Raw genomic sequence first — 26,841 nt, forward strand, 5'->3', positions numbered from 1 at the left:
GAACATTGCAGTAAACAAACACATTCATAGGTAGTTCTCCTATAATGTCGTAGCTGCATTCCAGCAAAACCTTGCTTAACAGAAAAACGTTTAACGTAAATAATGGTGCCTGTGGGAAAAGTGGGGTTAGGGGCAGACTAGCAAAAAAAATCACTCATGATTGCTCAAAAATCACCCAAAAGTCTAATACAAAGCATAGTACAGCTGGAACGAAGGTTGAAATTATATTTATTAACAAAATGTAAGCAAATTTAACACAGTACATTTAAAAAATGTAAGAAAGCTGCTCTCTATACCTCTTACAGAAAGCTGCTCCTCTGTTGGCAGCTGACATCACGCATGCGCAGATCACCATGAAGACCAGTACCAACAACGTGCATATGCAGAATGGCACAGAGACTTTGGTGCGCACATTATGCATGCGCAAAACACTGAGGAGATTTCGGTGTGGACATCAGCACATGTGCAGAATGAAGCATGTGAACCCATGATCCCCGCTGGAATCGCACTATTGAAAACAGAGGTAAGTGTTCTCGAAAATACCGTTCCCTAATTGCGTGCGTTATCCAAGAACCACCTGTTCTTCCATTATTGCGTTGTTGCTAACATACGTCTGTACTCTTTTCACAGGTTGAAAGGTTCAGACATCCTGTTGCTGGTACTTTTCAGCACCAGAAAATATACTAAATTCATCACTGTGGAATAAATTTATCAATCTCATGCTCCCAGCAGGGATATTCACCTCCAAGGCTGAGGGAAGATGGTGCTATAGTACAAATATCACTGGATTATCATCTAGAACCTCAAGCTAATGTTCTGGAGACATGGATTCAAAGCCCGTCATGACATATGGTGAATGCAATAAAAATCTGGAATAAAAGGCTAGCCTAATGACCACCATCAAACTGCTGTTGATCATTGTAAAAATTCAATAGAATCACTAATTCCTTTAGAAATTTGCCACTTTTACCTAATTTGGCCTATATTAGTCTGGAGTCAAACAGCAAACACTCCAACAATTAGAGATGGACCATAGTTATTGGCCTAGTCAGGAAAGTCCATACCTCACGAGAAGATAAAGAAAAATCGTATCATTAATGGAATTTTTGAACTTGCCCATACAAACCATTTAATAGTACAAGCAATCAAACTACATCCAAACTAATGCAATAATGTTATATGTGCAAACAACTTAATCTAAATGCCTCCTTCTCCCAACGTCATTAAGGAGGTTGCCATTTGGCACAAAATCAATACAGATTTAAAAGGTGGTTCAATCCACTCCCATCCCTCCCAATTTTCAAATTCATTCATTTAAGGCTATCACAGGAATAAGTGCGAATCAGTGGCAAGATATACAGTAAAACTCCCCTAGTCTAGCTTGTGTGATGCAAAATTGATTATTACATTTATTTGTACATAAACTCAATATATAATGTGATAATATTTGAAAATATATGGCACTTGTTAACACTAAGATACAAGGTGAACCTAAAATGCACTGCAAAATGTTCAGAATACTGTTCAGAAATAATTTATTTCCCTATTGAAAGTAGCTTAATATTTAAGTTCCCACAATAAATACTGTTCAAGATGAATTCTCTTCCTTCTAGCATTTCCTATTTGTTAAAATGTGTCTGTATATCTGAAGATGAATTAGCGTCATTTCTTAATCAGGCCTGTCAAGTCAAACACAGCAGGTGTAGCATTCACCCATTTTGACCTCGTCTCATGCTTTAATTTTCAAATCACACAGTAAACCACTGATGTAGAAAATGTGTGAAATAAGCCACTTGATCATTGGCAGTAAAGATTCAAAGAGACAGCACTGCAGGGAAAGGATTAAAGGCAGCAGCAAGACAAAGAACAAAGCAGTGAGAAAGGGTTTTGATTAATCCATGAAAGAGTGAAAGACACAGTGGGAAAGTTAAGATTGAGACACTCCAGGTACTTGAGCATCTTGCACCTCCCCACTCTATTTTGTGATGTCTGCCACTGATTTTCCTGCTAAGTTCACAATAAGCTGGATCACTGTTATTATCACTTAGCTGGCTGTTGGTTAATGTAAGGACAGAGTTTGACTCAAAAGTAATAACGTTTTACTCACAAATCTACCATAATAATTTCTGAACTTTCTCTGAAAATGTTATCCATGCCTGCTATGTCAAGGCTTAAGTATTTTAACTTTTTCCTAATCAGCACCCACACCACTGTCACAACCCCTAAACCACCTCCCCCCACCCCACCATCCAACGAAAGAAGCACCACTTCAATAAACAGTTCTCTGCGTATTCCATCCCATAGCCGGTCCTGGTGTGTAATTTCATTCAGCTTCAATGAATTGCAATCAGTATTGCTTCAATGCATTGCACAATGTGTTGAGTCTTACATCAGTCCTTTTTTAAAAGAAGTGCTGGAGAAACTGAGCAGGTCAGGCAGCATCCAGAATTTTGGAACATTTTTGAAGCGGAGTCATTTGACTCAAAACGTTAACTTTTTCTTTGTCCACAGACACTGCCAGACCTACTGAGTTTCTTCAGTACTTTGTTTTTATTTCCGATCTCCAGCAGCCACAGTATTTGCTCTTATTTACGCCAATGTTTTCTTTACTCACAGATTTTAACAAAAATTCAAGGATAGATATTATTACTAAATCACTCATTGAGCTGCTTGCCATTTCATAATTATTGTGCTGAAAATAGGACGTACAACATAGAAACTGATGAATAATTCTAAATTATCAGTAACAGGTGATGTGCTATGAATGAGAACATATCAGTGAAGTAATAGTCTGCTAGTTTGTGCCTTTTTAGAGATTATAGATTACTATCAACTAAAAAAACTTAGATAAAATTAAGAACGTATAGCATTTAAGTATACCTTATTAGTGTTCAGGTTAGGTAGATTGAACATTTCTATCTTGGGCGATTGAATCAACACCGACTGACTCCCACAGCTACCTAGACTACACCTCCTCCCACCCTGCCCCCAGTAAAAACGCCATCCCATATTCCCAATTCCTTCATCTCCGCCGCATCTGCTCCCAGGAGGACCAGTTCTAATACTGTACAGCCCAGATGGCCTCCTTCTTCAAGGACTGCAGTTTCCCCCCAGACGTGATTGACGATGCCTTCCACCGCATCTCCTCTACTTCCCGCTCCTCTGCCCTTGAGCCCTGCCCCTCCAACCGCCACCAGGACAGAACCCCACTGGTTCTCACCTACCACCCCACCAACCTCCATATACAGCGTATCATCTGCCGTCATTTCCGCCACCTCCAAACGGACCCCACCACCAGGGATATATTTCCCTCCCCTCTCCTATCAGCGTTCCGAAAAGACCACTCACTCTGTGACTCCCTCATCAGGTCCACACCCCCCACCAGCCCAACCTCCACTCCCAGCACCTTCCCCTGCAACTGCAAGAAATGCAAAACTTGCGCCCACACTTCCTCCCTTACTTCTCTCCAAGGCCCCAAGGGATCCTTCCAGATCTGCCACAAATTCACCTGCACCTCCACACACATCATCTATTACATCCGCTGCATCCAATGTGGCCTCCTCTACATTGGGGAGACAGGCCGCCTACTTGTGGAACGCTTCAGAGAACACCTCTAGGACACCCAGACCAACCAATCCAACCACCCCGTGGCTCAACACTTTAACTCCCCCTCCCACTACACCAAGAACATGCAGGTCCTTGGACTCCTCCATCGCCAGACCATAACAACACCACGGTTGGAGGAAGAGCGCCTCATCTTCCGCCTAGGAACTCTCCAATCACAAGGGATGAACTCAGATTTCTCCAGTTTCCTCATTTCCCCTCCTCCCACCTTGTCTCAGTCAAATCCCTTGAACTCAGCACCGCCTTCCTAACCTGCAATCTTCTTCCTGACCTCTCCGCCCCCACCCCACTCCGGCCTATCACCCTCACCTTGACTTCCTTCCACCTATCACATCTCCAATGCCCTTCCCTCAAGTCCCTCCTCCCTACCTTTTATCTTAGCCTGCTGGACACACTTTCACATTCCTGAAGAAGGGCTTACGCCCGAAACGTCGAATCTCCTGTTCCTCGGATGCTGTCTGACCTGCTGCGCTTTTCCAGCAACACATTTTCAGCTCTGAACATTAGAAATGCAGGTTACAGGATAAAGTAGGGCATGGTTCTGGGTGGGGTGCTCTTTCAAAGGTTGGTGTGGATTCGGTGTGTCAAATGGTTTGCTTCCACATGTAGGGATTCTATGATTAAATTTTCAGTTCTTTCCTTTCAAGCCTGTCTTCAATGGTGACTGGCACTAAATCAGGATCTTGCCACATTGTGATTTTGAAATGGAAAATAAAATACTCCCACAATTCTAATTATATGTATTTTTCCTACTAGTCTTCTTAGCACATACACATTGCACATGTGAATGAATTTGCTATCTCTGGCACGTTAAACAATTTTCCTAATAAAGCAAGTTTTATGCACCGAGAACACGAAAGTTGAAATGGAACATCGGTCTCTAACGTAAACAGCAGCAGACTCTGTCTACATGCCATTTAAAATATTTATGTCAGAATAGCGTTCATTGACCTTAGTAAATACAATGACGGCAGCTACTAAGGAACTCCTCAGTTCTGAAATGGTAATATGAGAGATCCGTGGCTGCAGTGAAAACTGCCCTATGTTTGGTTACATGGCAGATTCCATTAGAATGGCTGTAACAGAGACACAACCATTTAAACCACTCCAAAAATTAAACAATTTATACTCCTCCCCATCAGCCCCCCCTCAACCCAAGTGAGAGTGATGGAACACGTGGCTTTTTAAAATAAGCCAGAAATTCAATCTAAAAATTATCAGTATTAAAACTGCAGTCCCTGTTTGGAATTTGAACATGGATGGCACGGTGCCTCACAGCGCCAGAAACCCGGGTTCAATTCCCGCCTCAGGCGACTGTCTCTGTGGAGTTTGCACATTCTCCCAGTGTCTGAGTGGGTTTCCACTGGGTGCTCCGGTTTCTTCCCACAGTTCAAAAATGTGCAGGTCAGGTGAATTGGCCATGCTAAATTGTCCGTAGTGTTAGGTGAAGGGGTAAATGTAGGGGAATGGGTCTGGGTGGGTTACGCTTCAGCAGGTCGGTGTGGACTTGTTGGGCCGAAGGGCCTGTTTCCACACTAAGTAATCTAATCTAAGTAATCTAATTTTATGGTGCTTCTGACTCCTTTGTTGTTATAATAAGGGCAATCTGAAACATTAGTGCTGTAACATAAAGAGGTCAATGGACTCAGGTCCAGAAATAAAACCATTCTAAATTTGAACTCACAATTAGAAATTAAGGCAGCTGGCACATACCAATGGTAGGCTTCCAGGATTTCTACATCTAAATTAAATCAACATGTGCTCTCGCTAGTACATATAAAATGCATAACCACAAAACATTCCTCAGACACCAATGTAAGTAAGCCAGGCAGCAAATAGTCTAGCGAACATGACCAGATTTTCAAAAATCAAAACCAGGCTCGCCATCCATTGTGGGTGGCGACTGTCATAAAGAACCAGCTGCTCAGAGATGAGGCTTTCTGCCGCTGGGCTTTAGATGGATGAAGGGCTCAGAATGCTGAAGTGACCTGATTTTGGGATGTATTTGGATGGTGGAGATATGCGTTGGAAGATGACCATGTAATTAGCTGTTTTAAGGCTTTTGTTAATGTCTGATATGTGACCAAAGCGATCATGATATGGTACTTGCCTTAAGAATGAACAAGGAACTCTTACAGCTCACGTGTGCAGTGAGCTTCCAGATGAACTGGCACCTGTCTAGCTGGACCCCAGACAGTGACCCCAGAAACAAACCCTCCCTCAGGATCCTGTGTTCCACATTGAGTTGGCTCAAGGAGTTCCTTTTGTGCTCTTTAAAACTGTGCAGTGACATTTTCTGTAGGGGCTTATGGTACATATTCTCCTGTCACAATGCTGGTCTTTTTACAAGGTTACTACGCCCTTGAGTTTTTTTTCCCAGAGAGGGGGTAATTGGCCAGTCTCCAATTGAAAGGTTTATCAGAGTCTTTTTTGTTTACCCCCAACAGATAATGCCTCCGGCCTCAGGCTTTCATTTCTTTAAAAAAAACTGGAATAATCAAAGGGAAATGGCCAGCTAGCGGCGTAGTTAGCCTCAGTTTAGTGTTTTTGATTCAGTTCAGCAGCAGTACTTCAAGAAAGACTGCTGGGGCAAGTCCAGCCGGTATACTCTCTCTCTCGCTCTCTAAATTCAAGCCTTTAAGCCCTGGTTTGTTTCATTGTTACTGTTTGTGCTAAGGGATGTGTTTATTGGAACTGCGCCAAGTATTTTCGGAACAGCATCATTAAGTTGGGATAGTCTGTGGGGTTTTTGGGATAGGATACGTTATACGGCATTCTATTTTCTGTTCTTTGTGTTTCATTCCATAATTTTATAAATAAATTCTGTTCGTATAAAATTTGGCAGTCAGACCAGCCAATTCACTTCGGGAATATCCACTATACACTTAGCTAAAACAAATTGCAAAGTTAGGGTCTGGGCTACCTGCTTAAAAATGTTTTGAAGAGTCGAGCCTGATCCTGGGGTAGCACGGTGGCTCAGTGGTTAGCACTGCTGCCTCACAGCACCAGGGTCCCGCATTCGATTCCAGCCTCGGGCGACTGTGTGTGGAGTTTGCACATTCTCCCCGTGTCTGCGTGGGTTTCCTCCGGGTGCCCTGGTTTCCTCCCGCAGTCTAAAGATGTGCAGGTCAGGTGAACTGGCCATGCTAAATCGCCCGTAGTGTTAAGTGCATTAGTCAGAAGGAAACAGGCCTGGGTGGGTTACCCTTCGTTGGGTCGTTGTGGACCTGTTGGGCTGAAGGGCCTGTTTCCACACTGTAGGGAATCTATAAAAAACACTCAATTTTCCACCCTTTCCTGACCCCTAGCTATACCTTGTTTTAATATTCTAGCATTCAGCAGCAGGAATCGCCAGTGGAATAGTAGTGAGGAGGTCCACCTTCTTTCCTGGAGGGATCTGGGGTGTGACTGTTGTATGGAGCAGTCCTACACAATAAACATTTAGAACAGCACATGTACAAACAGTACAGGCCCTTTGGCCCTCGATGTTGTACCGACCTGTGGAATCAATCTGAAGCCTATCTAAACTACACTCTTCCATTTTCATCCATATATTTATCCAATGACCGTTTAAATGCGCTTAAAGTGGCACATCTCCAACTGTTGCAGGCAGTGAGTTCCATGCCGTTACTCCTCTGAGGGAAGAAACTACCTCTGACATCTCTCCTATATTTATCACTCCTCAATTTAAATCTATGTCCCCTTGTGCTAGCTATCACCACATGAGGAAAAAGGCTCTCACTGCCCATCCTATCTAATCTTCTGATTATCTTATATGTCTCAATTAAGTCACCTCTCAACCTTCTTCTCCCTCATGAAAACAGCCTCAAGTCCGTCAGCCTTTCTTCATAAAACCTTCCCTCCATATCAGGCAACATCCTAGTAAATCTCCTCTGAACCCTTTCCAAAGCTTCCACAGCCTCCCTATAATGCGGTGACCAAAACTGCACGCAATACTCCAAGTGCAGCCGCACTAGTGTTTTGTATAGCTGCAACATGACCTTGTGGCTCTGAAACTCAATCCCTCTACTAATAAAAGCTAACAAACTATATGCTTTCTTAACAGACCTATCAACTTGGATGGCAACTTTCATGGATCTATAGATTCGCACCTGGTCTCTCCACTTCTCTACACTGCCAAGAATCTTACCATTAGCCCAGTACTTTCTATTCCTGTTGTTCCTTCCAAATTGAATCACCTCACACTTTTCTACATTAAAGAATATTTGCCACCTCTCAGCCCAGCTCTGTAGCTTATCTGTGTCCCTCTGTAATCTGCAACATTCTTCAGCACTATGCACAACTTCACTGACCTTAGTGTCATCTACAAATTTATCAACCTATCCTTCTACACCCTCCTCCAGATCATTTATAAAAATTACAAACAGCAGTGGACCCAAAACAGATCCTTGCAGCACACCACTACTAAGTGAATAGTAGAATGATATGCGCTTCTTGTTAGATGTGGGAGTTTAAAGCGAGTTTAAGGGCTACTGCGAATTATATCTGCAATAAATGCTGTCTTATCAGTTCGAATGGATCGGTTGGGGAGACAAATAGAAGCAGTGGGGAATTTGCAACAGTATGTGATGGATCAGTTGTAGGAAGGGGGGGAAGTCTCAGATGCAGTCACATAGATGGATTAACTCCAGGAAAGGTAAGAGAGGTAGACAGCTAGTGCAGGAGCCTTCTGTGGCTATACTCATTTCAAACAAGTATGCTGTTTTGGAAAATGTAGGGGGTGATGGATTCACAGGGAAATGTAGCATGGAACAGCCAAGTTTCTGGTATTGAGACTTGCTCTAATGCAATGAGGGGTACATTAGGTTCCAAGAGATCAATTGTGTTATGGGACTCTCTAGTCCAAGGTACAACAGACGTTTCTGTGGCCAGCAGCGAGAAATCAGAATGGGGTATTGCTACTGTGCTGCCAGGATCAAGGTGTCTCAGACAGGGTGCAGAATGTTCTCAAGGGGGAGAGGGGCCAGCAAGAGGTCATTGTCCACAGTGGAACCAACGACATAGAAAGGGAAAAGGTTGAGATTCTGAAGGGAGATTACAGAGAGTGAGGTAGGAATTTGAAAAGGAGGTCCTCAAGAGTAGTAATATCTGGATTACTCCCAGTGCTACGAGCTAGTGAGGGCAGGAATAGGAGGATAGAGCAGATGAATGCATGGCTGAGGGGCTGGTGTATGGGAGAAGGATTCAGATTTTTGGACCACTGGAATCTCTTCTGGGGTAGAAGTGATCTGTACAAGGAGGATGGATTGCACCTAATTTAGAAGGGGACTAATATACTGGCAGGGAAATTTGCTAGAGCTGCTCGGGAGGATTTATGATAGGGGGGTGGGACCCAGGGAGATAGTGAGGAAAGATAGCAATCGGAGGCTGGTACAGTTGAGAGCAGAAGCGAGTCAAACAGTAATGGCAGGCAGGGACAAGGTAGGACTAATAAATTAAACTGCATTTATTTCAATTTCTGGATTAGTGGTGTTGGAAGAGCACAGCAGTTCAGGCAGCATCCAAGGAGCAGCGAAATCGACATTTCGGGCAAAAGCACTTCATCAGGAATAAAGGCAGTGAGCCTGAAGCGTGGAGATATAAGGTAGAGGAGGGTGGGTGTGGGGAAAAAGTAGCAGAGTACAATGGGTGAGTGGGGGAGGGGATGAAGGTGATAGGTCAGGGAGGAGAGGGTGGAGTGGATAGGTGGAAAAGGAAATAGGCAGGTAGGACAAGTCTGGACAAGTCATGGGGACAGTGCTGAGCTGGAAGTTTGGAACTAGGGTGAGGTGGGGGAAGGGGAAATGAGGAAACTGTTGAAGTCCACATTGATGCCCTGGGGTTGAAGTGTTCCGAGGCGGAAGATGAGGCGTTCTTCCCCCAGGCGTCTGGTGGTGAGGGAGTGGCCGTGAAGGAGGCCCAGGACCTCCACGTCCTCGGCAGAGTGGGAGGAGGAGTTGAAATGTTGGGCCACGGGGCGGTGTGGTTGATTGGTGCGGGTGTCCCAGAGATGTTCCCTAAAGCGCTCTGCTAGGAGGCGCCCAGTCTCCCCAGTGTAGAGGAGACCGCATCGGGAGCAACGGATACAATAAACGATATTAGTGGATGTGCAGGTAAAACTTTGATGGATGTGGAAGGCTCCTTTAGGGCCTTGGACAGAGGTGAGGGAGGAGGTGTGAGCGCAGGTTTTACAGTTCCTGTGGTGGCAGTGGAAAGTGCCAGGATGGGAGGGTGGGTTGTAGGGGGGCATGGACCTGACCAGGTAGTCACGGAGGGAACGGTCTTTGCGGAAGGCAGAAAGGGGTGGGGAGGTAAACATATCCCTGGTGGTGGGGTCTTTTTGGAGGTGGCGGAAATGTCTGTGGATGATTTGGGTTATGCGAAGGTTTGTAGGGTGGAAGGTGAGCACCAGGGGCATTCTGTCCTTGTTATGGTTGGAGGGGTGGGGTCTGAGGGTGGAGGTGCGGGATGTGGACGAGATGCTTTGGAGGGCATCTTTAACCACGTGGGAAGGTAAATTGCGGTCTCTAAAGGAGGAGGCCATCTGGCGTGTTCTGTGGTGGAACTGGTCCTCCTGGGAGCAGATACAGCGGAGGCAGAGGAATTGGAAATATGGGATGGCATTTTTGCAAGAGATAGGGTGGGAAGAGGTGTATTCCAGGTAGCAGTGAGAGTCGGCGGGTTTGTAAAAAATGTCAGTGTCAAGTCGGTCATCATTAATGGAGATGGAGAAGTCCAGGAAGGGGAGGGAGGTGTCAGAGATGGTCCAGGTAAATTTAAGGTCAGGGTGGAATGTGTTGGTGAAGTTGATGAATTGCTCAACCTCCTCGCAGGTGCATGAGGTGGCGCCAATGCAGTCATCAATGTAGCGGAGGAAGAGGTGGGGAGTGGTGCCGGTGTAATTACGGAAGATCAACTGCTCTACGAAGCCAACAAAGAGACAGGCATAGCCTGTGCGTGGAGCCGCAGAAAATGGGGGAGATACTAAACAAGTATTTTGCATCAGTATTTACTGTGAAAAAGGATATGGAAGATATAGAAAGTAGCGAAATAGATAGTGACACCTTGCAAAATGTCCATAATACAGAGGAGGAAGTGCTGGATGTCTTGAAATGCATAAAGGTGAATACATCCCCAGGACCTGATCAGGTGTACCCAAGAACTCTGTGGGAAGCTAGAGAAGTGACTGCTGGGCCTCTTGCTGAGGTATTTATATCATCGATTGTCACCAGTGAGGTGCCGGAAGACTGGAGGTTGCCACTGTTTAAGAATGGTGGTAAGGACAAGCCAGGGAACTATAGACTAGTGGGCCTGAGGTCAGTGGTGGGCAAGTTGTTGGAGGGAATCCTGAGGGACAGGATATACATGTATTTGGGACTAGAGTGGTACTGGAAAAGCACAGCAGTTCAGGCAGCATCCGAGGAGCAGTAAAATCGATGTTTTGGCAAAAGCACTTCATTCCTGATGAAGAGCTTTTGCCTGAAACATCGATTTTACTGCTCCTCGGATGCTGCCTGAACTGCTGTGCTTTTCCAGCACCACTCTAATCCAAAACCTGGTTTCCAGCATCAGCAGTCATAGTTTTTACCTATACATGTATTTGGAAAGGCAAGGACTGATTAGGAATAGTCAACATGGCTTTGTGCATGGGAAATCATGTCTCACAAACTTGATTAAGTTTTTTGAAGAAGTAACAAAGAGGATGAATGAGGGCAGAGGGGTAGATGTGATCTGTATGGACTCCAGTAAGCGTTCAATATAATTCCCCATGGGAGACTGGTTAGCAAGGTTAGATCTCACGGAATAAAGGGAGAACTAGCCATATGGATAAAGAACTGGCTCAAAGGGAGAAGACAGAGGATGGTGGTGGAGGGTTGTTTTTCAGACTGGAGGCCTGTGACCAATGGAGTGCCACAAGGATCGGTGCTGGGTCCTATACTTTTTGTCATTTACATTGGTGGCATGGTGGCACAGTGGTTAGCACTGCTGCCTCACAGCGCCAGAGACCCGGGTTCAATTCCCATCTGTGTGGAGTTTGCACATTCTCCCCGTGACTGCGTGGGTTTCCTCCTACAATCCAAAAATATGCAGGTTAGGTGGATTGGCCAAGCTAAATTGCCCATAGTGTTAGGTGAAAGGGTAGGTGTAGGGGAATGGGTCTGGTTGGGTTGCTCTTCGGAGGGTCGGTGTGGACTTGTTGGACCGAAGGGCCTGATCCACACTATAAGTAATCTAATCTAAGTAATCTAATCTAATCATAAATGATTTGGGTGCGAGCATAAGAGGCATAGTTAGTAAGTTTGCAGATGACACCAAAATTGGAGGTGTAATGGACAGCGAAGAGGGTTACCTCAGATTACAACAGGATCTGGACCAGATCGTCCAAAAGGCCAAGTGGCAGATGGAATTTAATTCACATATATAGAGGTGCTGCAATTTGGGAAAGCAAATCTTAGCAGGACTTATACACTTAATGGTAAGGTCCTAAAGAGTGTTGCTGAACAAAGAGACCTTGAAGTGCAGGTTCATAGCTCCTTGAAAGTGGAGTCACAGGTAGATCGGATAGTGAAAGCAGCGTTTGGTATGTTTTCTTTTATTGGTCAGAGTATTGAGTACAGGAAAGATGATGTGAAACTTGAAAGGGTTCAGAAAAGATTTACAAGGATGTTGCCAGGGTCGGAGGTATTGTGCTACAGGGAGAGGCTGAACAGGCTGGGGCTGTTTTCCCTGGACTGTCGGAGGCTGAGGGGTGACCTTATAGAGGTTTACAAAATTATGAGGGGCATGGATGGGACAAATAGACAAAGTCTTTTTCCTGGTGTCGGGGAATCCAGAACCAGAGGGCATACGGTTAAGGTGAGAGGGGAAAGATATAAAAGAGACCTCAGGGGCAACTTTTTCACACAGAAGGTGGTACGTGTATGGAATGAGCTGCTGGAGGAAGTGGAGTGGCTGGTACAATTGCAACATTTAAAAGGTTTTTGGATGGGTATATGAACGGGAAGGGTTTGGAGGGAAATGTGCCAGGTGCTGGCAGGTGGGACTATATTGGGTTGGGATATCTGGTCAGCATGGACGAGTTGGACCGAAGGGTCTGTTTCCATGCTGTACATTTCTATGACTCTACAGAATGAACATTTTCCATTAGACACCACACTCTGTCTTCTTTCAACTAGCCAATTACAGATCCAAACCGCTAAATCACCCTCAATCCCATGCCTCCATATTTTGTGCAATCGCCTACCTTGGGGAACCTTATCAAAAGCCTTACTGAAATCCATATATGCCACATCTACCACTTTACCCTCATCTATCTGTTTGGTTACTTTTTCAAAGAACTCAGTAAGGCTTGTGACGCATGACCTACCCTTCACAACACATTCCTTTCCAGATGATTATAAATCCTATCTCTTATAACTTTTTCCAAAACTTTCCACATACAAATAAGGCTCACTGGTGGATAATTACCAGGGTTATCTCTACTCCCCTTCTTGAACAAGGGGACAGTAGTCTTCTGGCGCTATTCCTGTAGACAATGATGCCATAAAGATCAAAGCCAAAGGTTCGGCAATCTCTTCGCTGGCTTCCCAGAGAATTCTATGGTAAATCCCATCTGGATCAGGAGACCTATCTATTTTCACACTTTCTAGAATTGTTAACACCTCCTCTTTGTAAATTTCAATCCCATCTAGTCTAGTAGCCTGTATCTCAGCATTCTCCTCAACAACAATGTGTGAACACCGACAAAAATATTCATTCAGCACTTCTCCTTTCACCTCAGAATCTTCGCACAACTTCCCACTACCGTCCTTGACAGGCCCTAATCTTACTCTAGTCATTCTTTTATTCCTGATACACCTACAGAAAGCTTTAGGATTTTCCTTAATCCTATCTGCCAATGACTTCGCTTTTCTTAGGTCTCTCTTTAGGTCTTTCCTGGCTAGCTTAGAACACTCAAGAGCCATAATTTAGCCTTCACATCTCATCCTAATATAAGCTGCCTTCTTCCTCTTGATAAGCAATTCAACTTCCTTAGTAAACCATGAACTCCCTCACTCGACCACTTCCTCCCTGCCTGACAGGTACATACTTATTAAGGACATGCAGTAGCTGTTCCTTGAATAAGCTCCACATTTCAATTGTGCGCATCCCCTGCAGTTTCCTTCCCCATTCTATGCATTCTAAATCTTGCCTAATCTCGTCATAATTGCCTCTCTGCCGGCAATAACTATTGCCCTGCATTATATACCTATTCCTTTCTATCGCTAAAACAAACATAACCGAATTGTGGTCACTATCACCAAAGTGCTCACCTACCTGCAAATCCAACACCAGGCCAGGTTCAGTACCCAGTACCAAATCCAATCTGGCCTCGCCCCTTGTTGGCCTATACTGTGTCAGGAAACCATCCTGCACACACTGGATAAAAACTGACCCATCTAAATTACTTGAACTATCGTATTTCCAATCAATATTTGGAAAGTTAAAATCCCACATAACAATGACCATATCCAGGGTTATCTTTGCTATCCTTTCCTCTACATCTCTGGAACTATTCAGAGGCCTACAGAAAACTCCCGACAGGGTGACCTCTCCTTTCCTGTTTCCAACCTCAGTCGATACTCTCTCAGTAGATGAGTCCTCAAATGTCCTTTCTACAACTGAAATACCATCCTTGACAAACAATGCCATGCAATTTAAGCGTATAAAATAAAACAAAGAACTGAGGATGCTGCAAATTGCTGGAGGAACACTTCTAAAGAGGAGGCACTGGACTTGAAATGCTAAATGCGATTTTTCTCCACAGATGCTGCCAGACGTGCTGAGATTTCTACCAAATTCTGTTTTTTACTGCCATTGTGGGGCCTGTGATTAGTTAGTTTCTGTTAAAGCTGTTTAATAATTTAAACACTCAAAAATGGCAAGGAGCATAATCATAGCACCAGTGGACAATGGCAGAATAACAGTTATCATGGACAAGACCGAATATAGTCAGAAAGCAGAGAAACTACAGGGATGCATAGGTTGGGTGCATTAGTCAGGGGTAATGTAGAGTAATGTCTGGGTGGGATACTCGTTGGAGGGTCGGTGTGGATTTACTGGGCTGAAGGGCCTGTTTCCACATTATATGGATTGTATGATTTTATGAAGTTAAAAATCACACCAGGTTATAGTCCACTTGATGAAGGAGCAGCGTTCCGAAAGCCAGTACTTCCAAATAAACCTTAAGACCATAAGACTAAGGAGTGGAAGTAAGGCCATTTGGCCCATCGAGTCCACTCCACCATTCAATCATGGCTGATGGGCATTTCAACTCCACTTACCCGCATTCTCCCCGTAGCCCTTAATTCCTTGAGACATCAAGAATCTATCAATCTCTGCCTTGAAGACATTTAGCGTCCTGGCCTCCACTGCACTCTGCGGCAATGAATTCCACAGGTCCACCACTCTCTGGCTGAAGAAATGTCTCCGCATTTCTGTTCTGAATTGACCCCCTCTAATTTTAAGGCTGTGTCCACGGGTCCTAGTCTCCTCACCTAACGGAAACAATTTCCTAGCGTACATCCTTTCCAAGATATGTATTATCTTGTACGTCTCTATTAAGTCTCCCCTTAATCTTCTAAACTCCAATAAATACAATCCCAGGATCCTCAGCCGTTCCTCGTATGTTAGACCAACCATTCCAGGGATCATCCATGTGAATCTCCGCTGGACACGTTCCAGTGCCAGTATGTCCTTTCTGAGGTATGGGGACCAAAACTGGACACAGTACTCCAAATGGGGCCTAACCAGAGCTTTATAAAGTCTCAACAGTGCTTTTATATTCCAACCCTCTTGAGATAAGTGACAACATTACATTCGCTTTCTTAATCACAGACTCAACCTGCATGTTTACCTTTAGAGAATTCTCGACTAGCACTCCCAGATCCCTTTGTACTTTGGCTTTATGAATTTTCTCACCGTTTAGAAAGTAGGCTATGCTTTTATTCTGTTTGCCAAAGTGCAAGAGCTCACATTTGCTCACGTTGAATTCCATCAGCCATTTCCTGGACCACTCTCCCAAACTGTCTAGTTCCTGCTGCAGCCTCCCCACTTCCTCAGTACTACCTGCCTGTCCACCTAACTTCGTATCATTGGCAAACTTCGTTAGAATGCCCCCAGTCCCTTCATCCAGATTATTAATATATAATGTGAACAGCTGGGGCCCCAACACTGAACCCTGCGGGACACCGCTTGTCACCGGCTGCCATTCTGAAAAAGAACCTTTTATCCCAACTCTCTGCTTTCTGTCAGACAGCCAATCCTCAATCCATCCCAGTAGCTCACCTCGAACACCATGGGCCCTCACCTTGCTCAGCAGCCTCCCGTGTGGCACCTTATCAAAGGCCTTTTGGAAGTATAGATAGACCACATCCACTGGGTTTCCCTGGTCTAACCTACTTGTCACCTCTTCAAAGAATTCCAACAGGTTTGTCAGACACGACCTTCCCTTACTAAATCCATGTTGACTTGTTCTAATCAGACTTTGCTCTTCCAAGAATTTAGAAATCTCATCCTTAATGATGGATTCTAGAATTTTACCAACAACCGAGGTTAGACTAATTGGCCTATAATTTTCCATCTTTTGTCTCGATCCTTTCTTGAACAAGGGGGTTACAACAGCGATCTTCCAATCATCCGGGACTTTCCCTGACTCCAGTGACTCTTGAAAGATCTCAACCAATGCCTCCGCTATTTCCTCAGCCACCTCTCTCAGAACTCTAGGATGTACCCCATCGGGGCCAGGAGATTTATCAATTTTAAGACCTTTTAGCTTTTCTAGCACTTTCTCTTTTGTAAACCTGTTGGACTACAACCTGGTGTTGTATAATTTTCAACTTTATACACCCCAGTCCTATGATACTGACTTGCAGATACCGACACCTACCTACAGAGGGAGTATGACCCCACTCCACAATTAGCCAGTAGAATGAACACCACATCATGGAACCTTCAAAAAACAGACTGATAGCCAGGATTGACCTACAAAGGATGAAACCAGAAAGCAACAAAACCCTAAAATTTTACGGATTACCCAAAGTACACAAACTAGACATACCTCTTAGATCCACTGTGGCACTCCCAGAAATGCCATCACATAAACTGGCAAAAGAACCCCAAAAAAACTCAAACATCTTATCAGCAGATTCAAACACCCCATACAATCATCACAAAAATTCCTAGACAACATCAAGAACATAAACGTAGATAAAGGACGTAACAATGGTCTCATTTGATGTAACAGTATTATTCACTTCAATTGACAAAACTCTAGTCCGACAGACAATAGCCAACCTCCTGGACAAGCAGAACCGATAACACGACGGGGAACCTATCAACAAGGGATGCATACTCAAACTACTCGACCTGTGTTTGCCGACACACTTCGCATTCAACAACCAAAAACATGAACAGATTAATGGAACATCTATGGCCTCACACATCTCTGGGCTCATAGCAGAACCAGTGACGCAATGAGTGGAACAAACAACCCTACCACAAATTCAACCCAAACTCTGGATAAGGCACATAGACGACACTTTTGTTATCCTTAACAGAAATCGAGAACACACATCGGATTATTAACACCAGGGATCTGACTTATAAGAGAGGAGGAAACCAACAATCAACACCCATTCCTGGATGTGATAGTGCAAAGAACACAGAATGGTGAATATACCACAGAAGTGTACAGGAAAGCCACACATACCAACTAGGTCCTGAATTACTACAGCAACCACCCAAACATATACAAGAGAAGCTGCATTGGGACAATGTTCAAAAGGGCTGCAACTCTCAGCAGCACTCGCAACCTACGAAAGGAAGAAGAACACCTCTACAGAGTATTTGTCAAGATTGGATAGCCCTGCAACTTCATCTGCGGGTGCCTATAACAGATACACAACGTGATGAGGACATGCCATAACCTAACTCAGTAGCCATGCCACTTTACATAAGAAATGTCTCACAACTGACAGCCAGACTTCACCAATTTCTCAGGTTCACGACAGCCATGCTCAGACAACAACTCACCAGGTTAAAAGACCCTATAACCTACCATGTGTAAGACTAATGTAATCCTTTACAGGATTCCATGCAAAGACTGTACAAAACACCATATAGGATAAACAGGCAGACAACTAGCAATCCGTGGGCACGAACACCAACTAGCCACGAAATGTCATGATCTAGTACTTAGTAGCCACACACACAGATGACAAAGACCACAAATTCAACTGGGACAACACAATGATCATAGGACAAGCTAAACATAAGACAGCCAGAGAATTTCTGGAAGAATAGCACTGAGCCATGGACTCCATCAACAAGCACATGACCTAGACCCAATATACCAACCACTACAATGAACAACCAAAAGCAGCAGAAACGGAATCAACTAAATTTCAGAAGACATGGTACAGCAGCGCTTCACAAACTCCAAAGCACTGAAGATGACACTTAGACAGGAGACAAAACGTTTGCAAATCAACTCTCCACCTCAGCGAACATGCCCACTGCAACGACAATCGGTACCTGAGCTACAATCGTTTTACAAACTTATTAATAATTTAGAATTTAAGAAAAAGTTACATTTGACACTCCCTGATACAGTACCAATGAATATAAACTGGAAAGGTTGGGATGGATTAAAGGGGACGATACTAAGTAAATGTTAGTCACTGTTAACAGCATGAATATTAATAGATAGAAATCCTTCTCAAGTTTCAGGACTTTATTAAATTCTGGTAGAGACCAAGAACAAATCATTTCAATTCTTACATCTCCATTCTTTCCAACACATGTGTAACTATAATTAAAAAAGTTAGTGCTTTGATGTATTCCTGTAATTTCCATCCAATCAAAATCTACAACAGCATAATAAAAATGTACATGCGTATGAAAATTCATAGAAAAAAAATGCAGATAAATAAATTATATCTGGAAGGAATAACGGCAAGTAGCAATTCACTCTACTAAAGACTGGAAGGTGTTAGAAAGTAACAGAGGTATTTTGTTGTTTTCATCAGCATATTGGTGAGATATAAGATGGAATTTGTTGTGGTTCTGTTCGCCGAGCTGGGAATTTGTGTTGCAGATGTTTCATCCCCTGTCTAGGTGACATTCTCAGTGCATGGGAGCCTCCTGTGAAGCGCTTCTGTGATCTTTCTTCCGGCATTTGTTGTGGTTTGAATCTGCCGCTTCTGGTTGTCAGTTCCAGCTGTCCGCTGGAGTGGTCGGTATATTGGGTCAAGGTCGATGTGCTTATTGATTGAATCTGTGGATGAGTGCCATACCTCTAGGAATTCCCTGGCTGTTCTCTGTTTGGCTTGTCCTATAATAGTAGTGTTGTCCCAGTCAAATTCATGTTGCTGGTCATCTGCGTGTGGCTACTAAGGATAGCTGGTTGTGTCATTTCGTGAAAGTTTTCGTGAAAGGTGGCTCATTACCACCTTTGAGAAAGTGGTAATGAGCCACCTTCTTGAAATACTGCAGTCCATATAAGTGCAGGTACATCCATTGGAACACTGGAAACACTGGAATACATTTTTATGATAATGAAGCAACAGAACTTGACTGATGAACATCAAAAAGACTGTGTATGATGGGTGCAGTACATTTGGGTTTTCAAAAAACTTCAATAAAATGAAGGTTAATGAGAGATAATGGCAGATGAAAATTAGATTGAAAATTGGTTTAACAGTAGAAAGCAGAACATAATCATTAAAGAATAGCTTATTAGGGTGTGATTGTAAATAATGAAATTCCTCAGGAACATATGTCATGTGGAGGTGGACAACTGCTGCTGTCACTGAGTAGCAACATCATAGATTTGATTTGAATGCAATGTCACTGTATGTAGAGATAGACTACAGAGAAGGAAATCTGCCATCCTTTCCTGGCCTGATCTACATGTTGATTCTAGAGATACATTTGTCTTTTAAATGCTCTCTGATATCAACTAAAAGCCACTCAGTTGGATCTAACTACTATAAGCGTTTAAAAGAAGTGAAATCAGATGGGTTGCCTAGCATTTATTTAGGAGGGAAAACAATAACAGCAAATCCAATAGTTTTGGCCTTACAAAGACCTCCTTACTAATATTTGCTAGCTGGTGCCTAAATTCAGAGGGCTGTCACCTTGCAATAGTCTGATATAGTCACACTCAAATGAATCATTGCTAACAGATAAACCTCCCAGGCACCATCATCATGATCGCTGGGTATGCCCTGTCACACCAGAGTCCTCAACATGTCTAGAACCCTCAAAAGTCTCATGTTATTAAGTCAATGGCCAAGAAAAACCTCTTCCCTTCCTCCCCAACCAACCACCCAACAACCGATGAATCAATCAGTTATCCTCCATGTTGAACATCAACTAAAAGAAACACACAATGGCAGGAGCACAGAATGTACTCGAGTGGGAGACTTCAATGTCTGTTAAAAAGTGATGCTCATAGCACCTCTGGTGACTGAACTGACCTAGTCCTAAAGGATAACAGTTGCAAGATTGGATCTGCCACATGCAACAAAAGAACCAAGAAGAGGGAAAAACATTTAACTGACATAGATTAAGCCTCATCTTCACAATGAGGATACCCTCTGCTGCACCACTACCCATCATATGAGAAATATTTTGAACAGACCTAGCAAATCAAAACAAGACCCACAATTCCTATCGGAAAGATGTTGTGAAACTTGAAAGGGTTCAGAAAAGATTTACAAGGATGTTGCAGGTTGGAGGATTTGAGCTATAGGGAAAGGCTGAACAGGCTGGGGCTGTTTTCCCTGGAACGTCAGAGGCTAAGGGGTGACCTTATAGAGGTTTACAAAATTATGAGGGGCATGGATAGGGTAAATAGGCAAAGTCTTTTCCCTGGGGTCAGGGTGTCCAGAACTAGAGGGCATAGGTTTACAGCGAGAGGGGAAAGATACAAAAAGAGACCGAAGGGGCAACATTTTCACACAGAGGATGGCGCGTGTATGGAATGAGCTGCCAGAGGAAGTGGTGGAGACTGGTACAATTGCAACATTTAAAAGGAATTTGGATGGGTATATGATTAGGAATGGTTTGGAGGAATATGGGCCAGGTGCTAGCAGGTGGGACTAGATTGGGTTGGGATACCTGGTCTGTATGGATGGGTTGGACTGAAGGGAAAGGCTGAACAGGCTGGGGCTGTTTTCCCTGAAACATCAGAAGCTGAGGGGTGGCCTTATGGAGATTTGCAAAATTATGAGGGGCATGGATAGGGTAAATAGGCAAAGTCTTTTCCTGCTGTACATCTCTATGACTCTAAGATACTGAGGGTTAGCAGTAGCAGCAGACTTGTATTCAAACAAAATCTGTAACCTCGTGGCCTAGAATACTTACAAGGAGAGGATCAACCCTACTTCAATAGAAAAATGCACAAAGACTTGTCAGGAAGAGCAACAGACATACCAAAATGACATGTTAAACTGGCGAAGCTACAACAAGGAACAACTAGTAAACCAAACTGTGGAAATAGGAAGCCATAGAGCTAAGTAATCTAACAACCAACAGAAAGATCTTAACTCTGCAGTCTTGACATGTCAATCATGAAAGATGGTAGAGGAGGAGGTTCTATAAATATCTTTATTCTCAACAATGGCCGATACCCAACATTTCTGTGCAAAAGGTTAAGCCGAAGCATTTGCAAGTATCTTCGACCATGAGATGATAATGTGTTGCTGGTTAAAGCACAGCAGGTCAGGCAGCATCCGAGCAGCAGGAGAATTGATGTTTTGAGCATAAGCCCTTCATTAGGGATGAGGCTTGTGGGTCGGGGCCTGACAGATAAATTGGAGGGGAGCGGGGTTGGGGGGAAGGTAGCTGAGAATGCGACAGATAGATGAAGGGAAGGGAGAAGGTGACAGGTCAGATAGGGGATGGAGCGGATAGATAGGAATGGTGATGGACAGGAGAGCAGTGAACAGTTGGTGGCTTGGGACTGGGATAATGTTGGGGGGGTGGGGAGAATGAGGAAACTGTTGAAATCCACATTGATCCAGTGTGGTTGCAGGGTCCCAAGACTGAATATGAGGTGTTCTTCTTTCAGGTAGTAATGGTTTGGTGGTGCAGGCAGCCCAGGACCTGCATGGCTTTTATGTAGTGGGAGAGGGTATTAAAGTGTTCAGCCAGGGGGTGGTGGGGTTGGTTGGTGCAGGTATCCCAGAGATGTTCTCTGAAATGATCCGCAAGAAGGCGTCCTCTCTACCTGATCTAGAGGCGATCACATCGAGTGCAACGGATAGAGTAGATGACATTGGTAGAGGCACAGGCAAATGTTTGTCAGATGTGGAAGGATCCTTTGAGAGAGGGAGAGAGAGAGAGAATCTAACGAGGAAATCATGGTCTCTCCTGACACGCTGATAGAGGTGGGGAGGGAAATACTTCTTTGGTGGTGGGGTCCGTTTGAAGGTGGCGGAGGATGATGTGATATAGCAGAGGTTGATGGGGTGGAAGGTGAGGACTGGGGGTGTTTCTGTCCGTGTGTTGAGAGGGGTGGGGCTCAAGAGCAGTGGTGCAGGAAATAGAGGAGATGCGCTGGAGGGCATCATCAAACACGTGAGAAGGGAAATTGCGATCTTGGAAGGTGGAGAGTGTGGTGCTGGAAAAGCACAGCAGGTCAGGTGAGAGTACCAAGTGAACAATCCACCTCACTCTTGCTCTTGAGGTCCCCAGCATTACAGATGTCAATCTTAAGCCAATCCAATTTACTGTATATGCTATCAAGAAGTGCTTGGAGACACTGGATACTGCAAATGTGATGGGTCATGACAACATTCTGGCAACAGTACTAAAGACTTGCTTGGGGCCTCAGGGTGAAGCCTAGCACGGACTCATCTAAAGCAGAGAAAGAGCGAAAAAAATAAAAGCAGACAGAGCAGAAAGACTGTAATACTGAAATTTTAATTTTATTTCTTTATTTTTCTAATGCATAACTAAGGTTTTGCATCTAGGCACCTTTGTAGCTAAGATGGAGCTGGAAATGGGAACTTTGTACACTTTTTACCGTACTCGTGTATCCCTGTACTTGAGTATACGTGACAATAAAACCTAATTCTAATTCTAACTGTACTCCAGATCAAGCCACAATCCTAGCCAAGTTATGTCAGTACAGTTTCAAAACTAACATCTACCCAACAATGTGGAAAATTACCCAGCAATGTCTTGTCCACACAAAAAAAGGGTAAATCTAATTATATTGATCAATGGCCTTCATCATTAGCAAAGTGAAAGAAGAGGTCCTAAACAAAAAAAAACTCAAAGAACTGCAGATGCTGAAATTGAGAAATAAAAATCAGACCCTGTTAAAGAAGGGTCACTTTAGCTCTGCTTTCTCTCTACAGATGCTGCCAGACCTGCTGGGTTTTTCCAGCAATTTCTCTTTTAACTTCTGATGGAAGAGGACATTACTTGTGTTGTTAAGTAACACTTACATAGAAATAACCTGCTCACTGACACACAGTTTGGGCTCTGCCAGGACACAGCTTTATAGCCTTGGTCCAAACAGACAAAAGTTGAAGTGCAGAGGTGAAGTGACAGTAATAGTTGTCAACATCAGTGTATTTATCTGAATATAGTATCAAGAAGCACCAGTAAATTTGAAATCAATGAAGATCAGGAGAAAATTCTCTGCATGTTTGAGTCAATTTAGCACAAAGGAAAATTGCTGTGGTTAATGGAGGTCAATCACCTCAGGCCCACTTCTTCATGAAGTGCCTCTTGATCTAACCACCTTCAGCCCCACAATCAATGATCTCCCCTCTATCGTAAGGCATAATTTGGGATGTTCAGAGATGATTGCACTATGTTCAGAACTATTCATACCCACAGATACTGAAGCCATTCATTCACTGTGACTGAGACAAGATCCTGGTAACCTTTTCCTATTACCATGTGTACAGCAGCAGCCCAAAAAGGGAGATCATCACTGCATTCTTAAGGGGAACTAGGGGTGGGCAATAAATGTTGGCCTGGTCAAGAACACACACATCCAGGGAAAGAATAGATTTTTAAAAAGCAATGATTTTCCAATATTGGTTATATAATTTATTAGCATTCAGAGGTTAGTTGTCTTATTAGGGTTCAATAGAAATTGCTGACTGGTTGTAGGTATGGCCATGCCAATGCTGTTTTAGCAAAGTCCACTTTTAGCAAAAAGCAGTTTCTATACAGAACAATGCACTTTACATGTATAAATTTATTTATCATCTACAGCCAGTCAGTTGCAACGAGAGTAGCACACAACAATCAAACAACCATATTTTGTCTTAACACTTTACAACAAAGCAATAGCAACATGATTCAAGTATGCAGGTATGACACAAGTACACAGATAGCCACATATAGCTAACGATAATGTACAAGATACTATTCTAATATTATGAAACATACTGATAAGCATGAATTCAGAAATCAGATCACCAATGTTCCTATCGTATTCCATCAACCTCGGAAAGTGAAGGGCTACAAATATTAAATTGTTGGGTCAGTATTACAGTGGCCTAGATTAATTGGGGTAGCAAATGCAATGAAGTAGCAGAGGTTATTAACTCCTATTGAAAATATCAAATCAACAAGGATAATTAAACACAGGAATACATCAAGATTATTCAGGTTAGCAAGAAGTTATTTTATTCCTACCTAACTGATTCATTACAATGGTAATATTTAGAATATTGTAAACAATTTGAGATTTAGTGATGTAATAGAGCGACAAAAGAGGAACTCAGAAGTCAACAATAAAGATATGCTAATAGCAGTCAACTTGATCTGACTGAAGAAAAATGAGCTCTTCCAGTAAGATGCTAATTGGCAAAGAAGCAGATTATTTAAAATAATTTATCAGAATCACTGCCATGTCAAGTTGTTGGGACTAATGATTTAAAAGGTAGCTGGATATATAAAAAAAGCAGCTCGGTCCAATAAGACGACTTTTGGTTATAAAGATAAGTAGAGGCAGATGTTCAAAACATTTTACAGAATACAATAATTCTTGTGTAATGAGAGCCAATTAATCTAGTAATGCAGTTTTGTAATCCAAGGTTGATACCCAAGATTCCTTTGTTCAATACCTTTCATAGTTCTGAAGAAACTTCACAGTTTTCTTCGTGCTTATGCAATTCCCTCAGGTGATGAGATTGTACAGAGTCCATGATGGTGTAAGTTAGAGGTGGCTTGTTTGAAGAAGCAGTTGGATACCCTATTATGAGTTGGTACGATTTTATATTACAAAGTGAATTATATACAAAGGTTTTGTCCATAGCAAAATTCTATTAATTGAACAAAGCAATCTTGGAGTGCAGCTCATTGTTCCTTTAGACTTGTAGGTAGATAGGATAGTGAAGATGGCATTTACTACACTTTCCTCTATTGGTCTTGAGTATAGATGTTGGGAGGTTATGCAGTGACTTTTCAGGATATTGGGTAGGTCATTTTGTAGTACTGTGTGCAATTATGGTCTCCCTCCTACCGGAAAGGTGTTGTGAAACTTTAAAGTGTTCAGAAAAGATTTGCGAGAATGTTGCCAGGATTGGAGGGTTTGAGCGATATGGAAAGGTTGAACAGGCTGGGGCTGTTTTTCCTGCAGTGTCGGAGGCTGAGAGGTGACCTTCTAGAAATATATAAAGTCATGAGGGGCATGAATAGGGTAAATAGACAAGGTATTTTCTCTGGGGTGGGAGAGTCCAGAACTCGAGGGCATAGGTTTAGGGTGAGAGGGCAAAGATATCAAAGGGACCCAAGGGCAACGTTTTCACATAGAGGTCCGATCCCCAGCTGTTCTGTGAATGTTCTCCCTCCCAACCCCAAGAATTTCAATTTCTCCCTCATTTTGATAGTGATGAAACAGAAAAACACATAGCTACAATGCAAAAGTATAATCACTAAAATCCATGGATAGGCTCCTCAAACCCGATGCCATGAACAAAAAAGCTATTCAACTACCACAAACCTACATCAATCTACAATAGACTTATCCTTCAGTTTAAGTAAAAGTTCAATCTGGGTGAGAAAATGGCTTTCCTCAAACTGAGATAAGATTCTCTTGCTGGTTGCAGGCTTCCTTGAGAAAAGCTTTTTTTCTGACATTAAGCAAAACTTGAATGCTCTACAGAGAGAATTTACCTGCTGTTTCAATCAATATCTTTGCTTTAAATAGACAAGCATCAGTCAATTGCAGGAAAATGTTTTACCCATGGCCACATAATTATATATAGTCATTACAATCACATATTCACAAACCATTACAAGCCATTACAATCATTTCATTTTTATGTCTTCATGTCAAAATATGAATAACTGTCCTTCTGGGTTACTCACCCTCTCTAATAGGCACAAGTCTCATTTACCAAACTACACATACTATCAGTGAACTATTTATGAGAATAAAAATTACATCATAGAACAAGAACCATAATTTTTTTAAAACACCAAAATAGCAGCCAATCAAAAGATAGAAACAACATTCCAACACAACTTTGAAACAATAACAGCTATGTGCCCTTCTGAAAGAATCTGTGCAATCTACACGCTGCCTCTTGTTGACAGCATCTCGGCATGTGGAACCAACTTCCACATTAACATTGATGATACCCAGTTCTTCTACTTCACAACCTCACTTGATACCTCCATTGCATCTGTGCTGTCAGAGTTCTCCTTAGGTACACTGTCACCATTTCAGTATTTAGGAAGACCAAAGCCATCATCTTCAAACCATGTTACAACTTCTTGGTCTTTTCCACTGATACCATTTGCCTCCCTGCCATTTCAGGTTGAACTAGACTGGATCACGCCAGCCTATTTAATTGGTACCACATCTACCATGTTCAACAGTCACTCCCTTCAGAGTGACTGCACATTCAATGGGTAACAGGGAATGCAAATGGAATTTTGGCCTGTATTTCAAAGGGAATGGAGAAAAAAAAGTTGGGAGGGAGGTTTTGCTAAAACCACACAAGGCACTAGCTAGACCACAGCTAGAATTCTATGAACAGTTCTGAGCCCCTTATTTGAGGAAAGGTAAGTGCTATTGGAGTAAGTTCAAAGAAGGCTCACTAGGTTGACCTTAGGTATGGAGGGACCATCATATGTGGAGTTGTTGAGTAGATTAGGCCTGTACTCATTGTAGTATAGAGGAATGAAAGGCAACCTTAT

General features: G+C 43.1%; 1 protein-coding gene and 1 long non-coding RNA gene across 10 annotated transcripts in view; one reads left to right on the top strand and one right to left on the bottom strand.

The window, feature by feature from the left end:
* Window positions 1-889, top strand: part of LOC132816507 (uncharacterized) — a 40,158-nt gene extending 39,269 nt beyond the window's left edge. The window contains exons 2-3 of the long non-coding RNA XR_009644808.1: window positions 306-523; window positions 631-889. This is a non-coding gene — a long non-coding RNA (uncharacterized LOC132816507). The remainder of the gene's footprint in view (window positions 1-305; window positions 524-630) is intronic.
* LOC132816506 (F-box-like/WD repeat-containing protein TBL1X) overlaps window positions 1-26,841 on the bottom strand; it is a 424,554-nt gene that overhangs the window by 145,313 nt on the left and 252,400 nt on the right. The gene's annotated exons all lie outside the window — the stretch shown is intronic.

This window comes from Hemiscyllium ocellatum, chromosome 6 (assembly GCF_020745735.1).
Source record: "Hemiscyllium ocellatum isolate sHemOce1 chromosome 6, sHemOce1.pat.X.cur, whole genome shotgun sequence".
NCBI classification, from domain to species: Eukaryota; Metazoa; Chordata; class Chondrichthyes; order Orectolobiformes; family Hemiscylliidae; genus Hemiscyllium; species Hemiscyllium ocellatum.